Raw genomic sequence first — 15,012 nt, 5'->3', positions numbered from 1 at the left:
TTTTGGGAAAGCAAATCTTAGCAGGACTTATACACTTAATGGTAAGGTCCTCGGGAGTGTTGCTGAACAAAGAGACCTTGGAATGCAGGTTCATAGCTCCTTGAAAGTGGAGTCGCAGGTAGATAGGATAGTGAAGGAGGCGTCTGGTATGCTTTTCTTTATTGGTCAGAGTATTGAGTACAGGAGTTGGGAGGTCATGTTGCGGTCGTACAGGACATTGGTTAGGCCACTGTTGGAATATTGCATGCAATTCTGGTCTCCTTCCTATCGGAAAGATGTTGTGAAACTTGAAAGGGTTCAGAAAAGATTTACAAGGAAGTTGCCTGGGTTGGAGGATTTGAGCGACAGGGAGAGGCTGAACAGGTTGGGGCTGTTTTCCCTGGAGCGGTCAGAGGCTGAGGGGTGACCTTACAGAGGTTTACTAAATTATGAGGGGCATGGATAGGGTAAATAGACAAAGTCTTTTCCCTGGGGTGGGGGAGTCCAGAACTAGAGGGCATAGGTTTAGGATGAGAGGGGAAAGAGACCTATGGGGCAACATTTACACGTGGTACGTGTATGGAATGAGCTGCCAGAGGATGTGGTGGAGGCTGGTACAATTGCAACATTTAAGAGGCGTTTGCATGAGTATATGAATAAGAAGGGTTTAGAGGGATATGGGCCGGGTGCTGGCAGGTGGGACTAGATTGGGTTGGGATATCTGGTCAGCATGGACGAGTTGGACCGAAGGGTCTGTTTCCATGCTGTACATCTATCTCTATGACTCTATGACTCTAACTCTCTAATGTCCCCACAACCTCTCCCGGAACTGTCTCCAATGTATCCACAAACAGATAAACTTTATTTTACATGGGCAGGTGTTCTCAATTGGATGAACACACAGACAGGTGAAAACAGTTAGCTAGACCAATGCTTCAAACTCCAATCTCACTCTCCAATCTCACTCTGCAGAGGTTTTGTCCTGATCATTTCCCCTATGGATAGGGCAGTGTTATTCTAGGTCACTCTCGGGTGATGTCTCAGGTGTCTTGCTGTCGGGTTGCTGTTACTCAGTATCATCCCACAGCCCTCAGCATCAGAGCCGTCTCCCGCCCTCCCTCCCTCCCTCCTTCCTTCCCTCCCTCCCTCCTTCCTTCCCTCCCTCCCTCCTTCCTTCCCTCCCTCCCTCCTTCCTTCCCTCTCTCCCTCCCTCCTTCCCTCCCCCTCTCAGTGGTTGATTACACGGTGGTTACACATTGGGTTGGACAGCTTCTGGTTCTGCACAAGGTCACTCCATGATCAGGAATGACTTCATCCGACCGGGGAGAGGACGATGTTGTTTAGAAACCCTCTCTGGGACTCAGGTATTTGTGACTGGATTTCTAATCCACACTCTCTGCTAAATGCTCTGCCTAGGTGGTTCCTCATAAAAACAGATAGTGGTGACTCAGTGCAAAAGGCAGTGGAGTTAAACTGTGATGAAAGAAAAATGGCGATGTGAAATGGCTGTAAGTTAAGGTGTGGAAGAGTGAAAATGGGTTTTCGTGTTCGAAATGAACAAATATCCTCAAGTACTCCTCTAATACAGTCAGAATCAAAGAATTAAAAAACAAGAGTTACAAAGTGTTCCAATCAAAGACTGAGGTGCACGAAGTGGTAAATGATTCGGAGATGTCGGTGTTGGACTGGGGTGGACAAAGTTAAAAATCACACAACATCAGGTTATAGTCCAACAAGTTTATTTGGAAGCACTAGCTTTCGGAGCGACGCTCCTTCATCAGGTGGTTGTGGTAAATGAGAATTTGGAACTTTTAGAAAAAGTTTTGGCTAAAAAAACTAACAGAAAGGAAGAAAATTGATCATGAAAGAAAATCAGCAAGAAACATAAAAAACAAACAAGCAAGAGTGTCTTCAGGTATTTAAAAAAGAAACACATAGATCTAGATACCATCTATCAACCCCTCAGAAAACGAACAGGAAATGACATCACCACAAACCCCAGGAACCCCATCCAGGACAAACATATAAATAGAAAGCAGGAGACAACAGCTTCGCTTCACCTGGAGGTCACCACTGATGATATCTAGCCAGGTAATGAAACGTCTGGATCTCAAACCTACAGCTCAGCGAGCAAACCTACACCCAAAACCTCAACCTGAGCTACAAACCTACACCCTACACCCTAAATCAAAAAGCAAATAATGAGATTGTGACAGCCACTGGGAAAACATTAATAAAGCATCAATTTTCCATTTTACCAAATGGGGTTCTGTTTAATTTAAATTGTTTGATCACTTCCTGTAGTTTTTACTTGTGGTACAAATCACTTCATGGTATCCTGTACATTACTAGGTAGAGAATAGCCCGGCAACCTGGATTTTCTTTGTATTTTCTAGAATAACATTTATTTCTGTAAATTAACTGTATAAGAATGTCGTTCTTCAGCAGAAATAAACATTAAAGCTGTTTACATAATGGTTAATTCGCTGATTGTACCAAAGATACTGGCAGCAAAAGGCTGGACAGAAGCCAGAGTCTGAGATCATCTTGGAACAATGTTACTCAGTGAACAGCTGTGTATTTTGCTTTTTGTGAGAATGATTGCCTACATACCCTGTGCAACATGTTTTGTGATTTATGGCAGATTTAACTTTCATTTGCAGTCCAATATAATAAGAATATGAGTCAGCTTGCAAATATGGATTGGAAGAGCAGTAGAGAAAGGCAAGCCATCAGACCAGATCGATATCATCAAATTCACCAAATAAAATCAGGAACAGCCAGATACCAGATTGAAAACCAGATAGTTTATCTGATGCGTACACATGGATGTACTATTTATTGGGTGAATATAACTCATCTCTCTTTTATTCCAGATATAATGCTTAATAATAAATGTAACAAAACTTAATGAGATAGCTTATTGTTTAAAGTCGATGTGAATGAGTGGGCTCCTCCCAGCCCTGGAGGGAGATAGGCATTGGTGACAATGTTGGGAGATTCACAGGAGATAGCCAGTGAGGAGCCTCTCGAACCTCAAGAGTAAAAAGTCCCCTTTTCCAAATCATTGTTGAACGGTGAACAGTGAGAGACGAGAAGATACAAAATAGGAGCAGAATTAGACCATTTGGCCCATGAATCTTCTCTATCATTTAATCCTGACTGATATGTTTCTGAACCCCATTCTCCTGCCTTCTCCCGTAACCCTTGATTTCTTTAACAATCAAGACCCTACCTAACTCTATCGTAAATACACTCAATGACCCGGCCGCCGCAGCCCTCTGCAGCAATGGAGTTCCACAGATTCCCCACCCTCTAACTGAAGAAAGTCATAGAATCATAGAATCCCAACAGGGTGGAAACCGGCCATTCGGTCAAACATGTCCACACCGACTCTCCGAAGTGTAACCCACCCAGACCCATTCCCCTACCCTATTACTCTACATTTATCCCTAACAAATGCACATAACCTACACATCCCTAAACATTATGGGCAATTTAGCACCACTGATCCACCTATTCTGTGCATCTTTGGACTGTGGAAGGAATCCACACAGACATGGGGAGAATGTGCAAACTCCACACAGACAGTTGACTGAAGGTATAATTGAACCTGGGTCCCTGGCGTTGTGCTAACCACTGAGCCACCTATCTCATTCAAAAAGGTCATCTCTTCACTAGGAGGCTGTGCCCTCAGGTCTTAGTCTCTCTTTTTTGTAGAAACATCTTCTCCATATCCTCTCTATCCAGGTGCCTCAGTATTCTGTACGTTTCAATCAGATCCCCCTGATCCTCCTAACTTCCATCAAGTACAGACCCAGCATCCTCAATCATTCCTCATTTGACAAACTCTTCATCCGCAGAATCTTTCTTGTCAACCCCCCTCTGGGTCCCCTCTGTCAGTATTCCCACCTGTGGTGAGGGGGAGAATATGATGAGCAGGGCACCATGACTAATGAGTTTGGGAATGAGCGTGGGAAACTTCACTCGGGGCTATCATGAGAAAGGTGCCATCAAGCCCACCAGAAAGGGCACTCTGCCAATGTTTAACATTCCACCCAATGTGTAATATAGCTCCAGTATATCACATGATCAACTGGTAAATACCAATTTCTGCTTCTTTCATTGTCAGTACTATTAAATACCTTCCCTTTCAAATTTATCTGAGCGAGAGTGTTGAGGGTGAATAAGTCAGAATTAAAGAGCGCTTGTTATTCGTATAAACATCTGTTAGATCAGAGTGTACAATCATAGAATCCATAAAGTGCAGAAAGAGGCCATTCAGCCTGTCAAGTCTGCACCTACCCTCTGAGGAGCATCCCAGCCTGTCCCTGTAACCCTGTATTTCCCATTGCCATTCTACCTAACCTGCACATCTTTGGACTATGGGAGGAAAACCACACAGACACAGGGAGAATGTGCAAACTCCACTCAGTCACCCAAGGCTGGAATCAAACCCGGGTCCCTGTCACTGTGAGGCAGCAGTGCTAACCACTGAGCCACTGTGTCACACAGTTGAACATAGACAGGCTGGGGGGCTTTGTAATTGGCTTTATGACATGTTACATGGTTTTATTAAAAGTTAAAGATACAGATGAGCAGTTTGGCACTGCTGGTTTGATTTGAACTTTGTTTCAGAGCAACTTCCCACATTATTGAAAAGCACTTTTATAAAGAACATGATCAGGGAATTGTTCACACAGCAGCTGTAGAATACCCAAATTATAATGAAACCTTTCTTTGTAAGTGAACTAAAGATTTTTATTAATATCATTAATTGGAGAGAACAAACTAGCCAGCTCATGGTTCAACTTTTAACTGGATTAACTGTCTTGAAATACAAATGGGGATTTATCGTTTTAAAGCTAATCTATTTCACATATTTTCAGTCCCCACAAAATGCAACTCTTCTCTGAAATGCCAAACATAATTTTAAAAAGTGGATTGATTGCATTAATGCAGAACAGATTCTGTATTTTCTATATGGGCAATAATGTTTAATTCAGTGAATACATGCAGCTCAATTAAGAAAATTAGAGTTGAATAAATCGCAACGTGTACTTTTACCTTTCTGAATAGACACAAGAACATTTGTCCAGAGTTCAAACTAATGAAGGGAGAGTCTCATTAAAAAGCTATAAAGTCCAACTGGTCTAGACAGGGGAGGCACAGGAAGAGTGTTCCTGATGGTGGCAGAGTCCAGAACCAGGGCTTACAGTCCAAGGATACATCAGAAAGCATTGTGGACTGAGATAAGGAGAAATGTCTTCACCCAGTAAGTGGGGAGCCTGCGGAATTCACTACCACTGAAAGCAGTTGAGGACAAATTCTGCAGGATTTCAAGGAGTTGGATATCGTACTTGGAGCTAAAGGGTTCAAAGAAACAGAGTTGGATGATCAGCCATGATCATAATGATTGACAGAGCAGGCTTGAAGGGCCGAATGGCCTATTCCTGCACCTGTTTCATGTTTCTATGTAATCACCTGAAGCAGTGGACAGTTGGTATCCACAATCACTCCCTAACGTGTCTGATTGTCCACCCAGGAGATTCTGTGTCACTGATCCTGGGATCTGTGGGTCCTTGTGTATCTGATGAGCCTGATCCTGGAGCCACATCTCCCACCACACACTTGGCAGGTGTTTCCGGGAAGTGGAATTGGTCCTTGACATTCCTTTCTCCAGTTCCTTTTCCGTACTTCCTCTTGCCAGTGCATGTTGTAAAAGAATTATTTCACTTCATTCAGGAGGGTCCCTCCAGTTGGTTTTAGTAAGAACAGTATACGTTTTAATATTCGGAAGTTAGGGAATAAAAACAAATTGGGAAAAGAGTTCATTCAGGATGTTACTGGATAATGAAGATTTAACTCATAGAGAAAGGCTGGATAGGCTGGGATTTTTTTTCACTGGAGCGTCAGAGGTTGAGAGGTGACCTGATAGAAGTTTATAAAATAATGAGAGGTATAGATAGGGTTAATGGTAGTTATTTTTTTCCCTCAAATGGGATATTTCAAGATAGGGGGCACACTTTTAAGGTGAGAGGAGAGACATTTAAAAAAAGACAGAAGAAACTTTTTTTTTACACAGAGGATGCTTCGCATGTAGAATGAACTTCCTGAGGAAGTGATGGCTGTGGGTACAAGCCATTTGGACAAATGCATGAATAGGAGAGATTTAGAGGAATATGGGCCAGGAGCAGACAGGTGGGACTAGTTTAATTTGGGATTATGTTTGGCATGGACTGGATGGACCGAAGGAACTGCTTCGGTGCTGTATGACTCTGTGTATAGGTTTCACAGTCAGAATCTTTTTCCCAGAGTTGAAATGTCTAAAACAAGGGGGGATATATTTAAGGTGAGAGGGGGAAAGTTCAAAGGAGATGTGAGGGGCAGGTTTTTTACACGGAGATTGGTAGGAGTCTGCTATGTGTGGTGGAGGCTGACATGGTAGCTGTTTAAGGGGTTTTTAGATAAGCACATGAATATGTATGGAATAAGGGATATGAACAAAAGGCAGGCAGAAGGGATTAGTTTAATTGGCATCATATTTGGCACAACATGGTGGGCTGAAGTGCCTGTTTCTGAGCTGTACTGTTCTTTATTCTATGTACAAGGAGTACCAGCTGCTTATTTAAATGGTACTTGCTGGAGGCTTTTACTGTTAAATGCCACTGAGCAACAGAAGGAGACATTACAGCAGGTGACCAATAGCTTGGTCAAAGAGGTTGGATTTAAGCAGAGAGAGAGAGAGAGAGAGCACTGAGGCCATGGGCGTGACAGCCAATGTTAAAACAATTAAAAGCAGAGACATGGATGGGGCCAACACTAGAGAAGGGCAGTGATCGAAGCAGGGTTCAGGATGGAGAAGATTACACACAGAAGGAGGACCGAGGCAATGAACAACCTTCAAGATAAAGGAGGCAGTTTTAGAGCCAAGACAATCGCAGATGAGTGCAGGTCAGTGAACATAGACATGATGTGTGAAAATAAATTAGTATTGAGTTAGAAAGTGAACAGCAGAATTTTCAATAAGCTGAAGGTAACAGAGGCTGCAAGGTTGGAGTGTGTTGGGAATGTGAAATCTTTGCTTCTTCATCTGAGAAAAATACTTTAATTAAAACATTAGGGTTAATTCATTAATCATCAAGTGATTTATTGACTACAGTAATAGTGATTAAATCTTTAAGAAACTATTTACATATTAAGATAGTGAATCTGAAAAGTGTGACATCTTAAACCGATGAAGCATTTGTTCACAGATTTTTACTGACATGAAAACATCAGCACGGTGGCTCAGTGGTTAGCACTGCTGCCTCACAGCGCCAGAGACCCGGGTTCAATTCCTGCCTCAGGCGACTGACTGTGTGCAGTTTGCACATTCTCCCCGTGTCTGCGTGGGTTTCCTCCCACAGTCCAAAAATGTGCAGGTCAGGTGAATTGGCCATGCTAAATTGCCCATAGTGTTCAGGGACGTATAGGTTAGTGCATTAGTCAGGGGTAAATGTGTAGAGTGATAGTGTAGGGGTCTGGCTGGGATATTCTTTGGAAGATTGGTGTGGACTTAGGCTGTTTCCACACTGTAGGGATTCTCTGGAAAATGAATGCACAATTATATACATTCACAGTTTTTGCAACCCAGTGTCTGATGGCACTGTTTTAGCCATTGGCTTTTGTGGTCAAATATAATTTGATGGCTGTACATGTATATGATTCAGATAGTGCCTTTTAAAAGAGGGCACAGTAATCAGGTCACATTGAATAGACCTCTGTATAGTGTGGACCAAGTTGGTAATCTGGTCATTTTTAGCACACAGCGAGTATTGCACTCATGTTAGGGTTGGCTGGGTCATTTCTGGAGTTCCTACACTTTAGCTGTGCCATTTGAATCATTGTCATTTGCTGTTTATTTCACACAAATACACGGCTGACCAGGCATCTTTGTTGTCGGTGCAGATTGCTTTAGAAAGCCACATGATCCACATAGCTGAGGAACAATGTGATCCTGCATTCACACCAGGACATTGACAGCATCTTGTTTCAGCAAGTGAACTTTAATTATCAACCTGTGCATGACCCCAGTGTTGCCTTATTCAGTTCCTGAAACATTTAACATGCTGAAGAAGGTAGCAGAGAGAGAGAAACTATGAGCATAAAGTATATTCAGAAAAACTCTGAAAAATTCTTTATCATGTCGTAACATACCCTTGGATTGTCGGAGTTTGATGCCCAGTTGCTGTGGGAGGTGCTCACATGGACCCTGTGAAGCCTCCATCTGAAGGAATGACCCAGGAAACTGACAATTCTGCTGGAGAATTCCCCTGTGCCTGGAACCTTCCAAAAGTCTCCATTTAAATTGAGGGTTCCACTGATGTTAACAGTTGATCAGAAAAGGTTTGACTATGAAATATCTAATCTAAACTCTGATTAACTGTTAAACTGACTCCCCACCTACCTCACACATTCCCAACACCACCTCCCCTCAAAACCCACTACATCCTCCACACTGTGACCCAACAGCCTCCTGACAATATACCCTGACACTCACCCAACCCAGGACCCAACAACTCCTCTTCCAGAGACGTGAACCCCCTGCCAATCAAACATGACCCTTGCTGGTGGGGATGTTTAGGGAGAATTCCAAGATATTCTACACGTTTATCCCTGGGAAGAGAATAACCAGGAAAAGAATGGGGCCCAGTAGGGACAAAGGGGGCAATCTGTGAGTGTAACTGGAGGACATTGTTGGAATGTTAAATACGTTCTTCACATTTGTCTTTACTTGGAAGAAGGAGGCTGTATGTACAGAATTCGAGAAGATGAACTGTGAGGTCCTTCAGTAAATTGATATAAAAAGAGAGGAGGTGTGGGAAGTTTTGATGGTTCTAAAAATGGACAATTCCCCAGATCTGGATGAGTTGTATCTCAGGCTGCTGTGGGAAATGAGGAAGGTAATTACCGTGGCCCTGACCTGAGTTTTTTAATTGTCTCTGGCCACAGGGGAGGTGCCAGAGGACTGGAGGACAGTAAATGTACTTCCATGTTACAAGAAGGGGATAAAGATAGACAAGGGAACTATAGACCTGTAAGTCAATCATCAGTGGTAAGGAAATTATTGGAGAAAATAGTGAAATAGAAAATTAATGTCCATTTAGAGAGGCAAGCTTTGATCAGGGATAGTCACATCACTTTGTCAGACGGAGACCATGCTGAACAAATCTGGTGGAACTTTGTGAGGAGGTGACCAAGTGTTCGGATGAGGGTAGGGAAATTGATGTAGTGTATATGGTTTTCAGCAAGGCCTTCGACAAGGAACGACATGGGAAACTGAGAAAGAAGATAAAAACAGATGAGATCCTGGTGACTTGACACATTGGAAACAAAATTGGCTGAGTTACAGGAGACTGAGTGTGGTGGTAGAAGGCTGTTTGTGTGCTTGGAGGCCGGTCTGCACTGATGTACCATAGGGATCAGTGCTGGGTCATTTCTTCTTTGTGATATTTATAAATGATGGAGACAAGGATGTGGGATGGGGTAAGAAGTTTGTGGATAACACATAAGATTGACTGAGTGGATGATAGTGAGGAGGAAAATATTACAGGATGATATATAAACAGATTGGTCAGATCATGGCAGATGGAATTTAACCCTGAAAGGTGTGAGGTGATGCACTTTGGACGAAAGAACAAGACAAGGGAGTACTCAACGAATGGGGGACACTAGGAACATAGAACATCGAACAGTACAGCATAGTACAGGCCCTTTGGCCCTTGGTGCTGTGCCAACCTTTTATCCGACTTGAAGATCAAACTAACCTACATACCCTTCATTTTACTATCATCCATGCTTACTCAGGAGTTGCTTAAATGTCCTTAATGTATCTGAGTTGAGATTGTGGTGTTGAAAAGCACAGCAGATCGGGCAGCATCTGAGGAACATGTGAATCGATGTTCGGGCAGGAATGAGGCTTGTGGGTTGGGGTGGGAAGGGGTGCTGAGAGATAAATGGGAGAGGAGCGTGGGACCAGAGGTGGGGTGGGGGGTGGATGGGTGTGGAAGGTAGCTGAGAGTGTGATAGGTGGATGGAAGTGGGGGTGATGGTGATAGGTCAGAGAGGAGGATGGAGTGGATAGATGGGAAAGATGATGGACAGGTCAAGAGGGTGGTGCTGAGTTGTAAGGATGGGACTGGGATAAGGTGGTGGGGGAGGGGAAATGAGGAAACTGGTGAAATCCACATTGGTCCTGTGTGGTTGGCGGGTTCCCAAGGTGGAAGATGAGGCGTTCTTCCACCAGGCATCAGATAGTTAGGGCTTGGTGATGCGGGGGGGGGGGGGGGGGGGGGGGGGGGGGGAGGCAGGACCTGCATGTCCTTGGTGGAGTGGGAAGGGGAGTTGAAGTGTTCAGCCACGAGGCGGAGGGGTTGGTTGGTGCAGATGTCCCACAGGTGTCCCCTGAAATGATCCACAAGTTGGTGTCCTGTCTCTCCAGTGTAGAGGAGACCACATCGGGTGCAATGGATAAAGTAGATGACATTTGTACAGGTACTGGTTAATTTCTGACAGATGTGGAAGGATCCCCTGGGGCCTTGGAAGGAGGTGTGGGGAGTGATGTGGCCGCAGGTTTTGCACTCTCTGTGGTGGCAGGGGAAGGTGCTAGGATTAGGGTGTGGGCTGGTGGGGGGTGTGGATCTGACAAGGGAGTTGCGGAGGGAATGGTCTCTCCGAAACGTTGATAGGTATGTGGAGGGAAATATATCCCTAGTGGTGGGGTCTACTTGTAGGTGGTGGAAATGGCAGGGAACGATCTGATGTACGCAGAGTTTGGTGGGTTGGGAGGTGAGGACCAGGGGCGTTCTGTCCTTGTTGCTTCGGGAAGGGGGACGTTGAAGGGCGGAGGTGTGGAAGGTGGAGGAAATGCGCTGGAGGGCATTATCAACCACATGGGAAGGGAAATTGTGGTCTTTGAAGAAGGAGGCCATCTGGGATGTTCTGTGTTGGAATTGGTCATCACATTGGCCAGCAGAGTGGAGGAATTGGGAATAAGGGATGGCTTTTTATTGGGATGCAGGGTGGGAGGAGGTGTAGTCCAATTGGCTGTGGGAGTCAGTGGGTTTGTAGTAGATGTCTATGGTTAGTCGGTCGCTGGAGATGTCCAGGAGGGGAGGGAGGTGTCTGGGGTGGTCCGGTGAATTTGAAGTCAGGGTGAAAGGTGTGATCTATCTGCTCCACCTCCTCTCCACCCTATCACCATCAGCCCCAACCCTCCATTTACCTATTCCATTCTCAGCTACCCTCCCCTCAGCCCCACTCCCTTCCCATTTATCTCTCAGCCCCCCCGGCCCACAAGCCTCATTCCTGATGAAGGGCTTATGCCTGAAATGTCGATTCTCCTGCACCTCGGATGCTGCATGACCTGCTGTGCGTTTCCAACATCACTCTCTCAACTCTGATCTCCAGCATCTGCAGTCATCACTTTCTCCTAATGTCTCTGACTCTACTCCCACTGCTGGCAGTGCAATCCACGCCCCCATCATTCTCTGTGTGAAAAACATACCTCTGACATCGCCCCTAAACTTTCCTCCAATCACGTTAAATGCCCTCGTGATAGACATTTCCACCCTGGGAAAAAGTCTCAGGCTATCCACTCTATCTATGCCTCTCATCATCTTGTACACCTCTATCAAGTCACCTCTCATCCTTCTTTGCTCCAATGACAAAAGCCCTAGCTCCATCAACCTTTCTCCATAAGACACGCCCTCCAGTCCAGGCAGCATCCTGGTAAATCTCCTCTGCACTCTCTCTAAAGTTTCCACATCCTTCCTATAATGAGGCGACCAGAACTCAACACAATATTCCAAGTGTGGTCTAACCAGGGCTCTATAGAGCTGCAGCAAAACCTCGTGGTTCTTAAACTCAATCTCCCTGCTTATGAAAGCCAACACATCATACGCCTTCTTAACAACCCTATTAACTTAGAACATAGAACATAGAACAATACAGCACAGAACAGGCCCTTCGGCCCACGATGTTGTGCCGAACATTTGCCCTAGCTTAAGCACCCATCCATGTACCTATCCAATTGCCGCTTAAAGGTCACCAATGATTCTGACTCTGCCACTCTCACAGGCAGCGCATTCCATGCCCCCACCACTCTCTGGGTAAAGAACCTACCCCTGACATCCCCTCTATACCTTCCACCCTTCACCTTAAATTTATGTCCCCTTGTAACACTCTGTTGTACTGGGGAAAAAGTCTTTGACTGTCTACTCTCTCTCTATTCCCCTGATCATCTTATAAACCTCTATCAAGTCACCCCTCATCTTTCGCCGTTCCAATGAGAAAAGGCCTAGCACTCTCAACCTATCCTCGTACGACCTATTCTCCATTCCAGGCAACATCCTGGTAAATCTCCTCTGCACCCTCTCCAAAGCTTCCACATCTTTCCTAAAGTGAGGCGACCAGAACTGCACACAGTCCTCCAAATGTGGCCTAACCAAAGTCCTGTACAGTTGCAACATCACTTCACGACTCTTGAATTTAATCCCTCTGCTAATGAACGCCACTACACCATAGGCCTTCTTACAAGCTCTATCCACCTGAGTGGCAACTTTCAAAGACCTATGAACATAGACCCCAAGATCCCTCTGTTCCTCCACCTCACTAAAAACCCTACCGTTAACCCTGTATTCCGCATTCTTATTTGTCCTTCCAAAATGGACAACCTCACACTTGACAGGGTTGACCTCCATCTGCCACTCCTCAGCTCAGCTCTGCATCATATTTAAGTCCCATTGCAGCCGACAACAGCACCCCTCACTCCACAACTCCACCAATCTTCATATCATCTGCAAATTTACTGACCCACCCTTCGACTCCCTCATCCAAGTCATTAATAAAAATTACAAACAGCAGAGGACCCAGAACTGATCCCTGCGGAACTCCACTTGTAACTGGGCTCCAGGCTGAATATTTACCATCTATCACCACTCTCTGACTTCGACCGGTTAGCCAGTTTTCTATCCAATTGGCCAAATTTCCCTCTATCCAAAATTACTTACCTGTAGCGGGCATCGGTGTTTGGTTTTCTCTCTCCTTCACAGAAAGAGCGGGAGCAGCAGAGGAAGTGACGGCAAGCAGAGGGGCAGCCGAGACCCGGAAGCAGTTAGTGTAAGCTTAGCTGGGTTAGTTTTTTTCCCCCTTTAAAAGCGTGAAGGAGAGGAACCCGAGGCACTACACGGGTAGTGCCTCCCACCCGCCCTCCTCCTCTAACCTAATAATAACATCTGTTGTGGCAAGCAGGTAAGTGCTGAATTTTGCTTGTATTATTTAGACACAGTTTTTGTTTAAACAGTTAGCTTTAGAGGGATGGCAGTGAAGGCAGTGCAATGTTCCTCCTGCAACATGTATGAGGTGAGGGATGCCATCGACGTCCCTGCCGATTACACTTGCAGGAAGTGCACCCATCTCCAGCTCCTCCAAGACCGTGTTAGGGAACTGGAGCTGGAGTTGGATGAACTTCGGATCATTCGGGAGGCAGAGGGGGTCATAGATCAGAGTTATAGGGAAGTAGTAACTCCAAAGATGGCAGATAGATGGGTTACAGTGAGGGGGACTGGGAGGAAGCAGCCAGTGCAGGGACCTCCTGCGGCCATTCCCCTCAAGAACAAGTATACCGTTTTGGATACTTGTGGGGGGGATGACTTACCAGGGGTAAGTAACGGGGCTCAGGTCTCTGGCACGGAGCCTGTCCCCGTTACTCAGAAGGGAAGGGTGAAGAAGAGCAGAGCAGTAGTAATTGGGGACTCGATAGTTCGTGGCACAGATAGGCGGTTTTGTGGGAACGAGAGAGACTCACGTTTGGTATGTTGCCTCCCAGGTGCAAGGGTACGTGATGTCTCTGATCGTGTTTTCCGGGTCCTGGAGGGGGAGGGGGAGCAACTCGAAGTCGTGGTCCACATTGGCACCAACGACATAGGTAGGAGGAGTGCTGAGGATGTTAGACAGGCTTTCAGGGAGCTAGGTTGGAAGCTCAGAGTTAGAACGAACAGAGTTGTTGTCTCTGGTTTGTTACCCGTGCCACGTGATAGAGATTCGAGGAATAGGGAGAGAGAACAATTAAATGCGTGGCTTCAGGGATGGTGCAGGAGGGAGGGGTTCCAGTTTTTGGATAACTGGGGTTCTTTCTGGGGACGGTGGGACCTCGATAAACAGGATGGTCTACACCTGAACCTGAGGGGCACCAGTATCCTTGGGGGGAGGTTTGCTAGTGCTCTTGGGGGGGGTTTAAACTAACTCGGCAGGGGCATGGGAACCCAGATTGTAGCTTCAGGGTGCAGGGCCTGGAGTGTAGGGAGGTTAGGAACATGGCATCAATTTCCAAGGAGGGTGCCTGTAAACAGGGAAGTGGCTTGAAGTGTGTATACTTCAATGCAAGAAGTATACGAAATAAGGTAGGTGAACTTGCAACGTGGGTTGGTACCTGGGATTTCGATGTTGTGGCTATTACGGAGACATGGCTAGAACAGGGACAGGATTGGCTGTTGCAGGTTCCGGGATTTAAATGTTTTAGTAGGGTCAGAGGTGGGGGTAAAAGAGGGGGAGGTGTGGCATTGCTTGTCAAAGATAGTATTACAGCGGTGGAAAGGACGATGGATGAGGACTTGCCATCTGAGGTAGTTTGGGCTGAGGTTAGGAATAGGAAAGGTGAGGTCACCCTGTTAGGAGTCTTTTACAGGCCTCCTAATAGTCCTAGAATCATTGAAGAAAGGATAGGGAAGGTGATTCAGGAGATGAGTGACAGTAATAGGGTGGTTGTTATGGGGGACTTTAACTTTCCTGATATTGATTGGGAAAGCTATAGCTCAAGTTCGTTAGATGGGTCAGTGTTTGTTCAATGTGTGCAGGAGAGTTTCCTGACACAATATGTAGACAGGCCAACAAGAGATGAGGCCATACTGGATTTGGTTCTGGGTAATGAACCAGGCCAGGTGTTAGAATTAGAGGTAGATGAGCACTTTGGGGATAGTGACCATAATTCGG

Source organism: Chiloscyllium plagiosum, unplaced genomic scaffold, assembly GCF_037043375.1.
Source record: "Chiloscyllium plagiosum isolate Xiang-an unplaced genomic scaffold, Cpla_swu_hap1 HiC_scaffold_20, whole genome shotgun sequence".
Lineage (NCBI taxonomy): Eukaryota > Metazoa > Chordata > Chondrichthyes > Orectolobiformes > Hemiscylliidae > Chiloscyllium > Chiloscyllium plagiosum.
Note: the sequence above shows the minus strand (reverse complement) of the source record.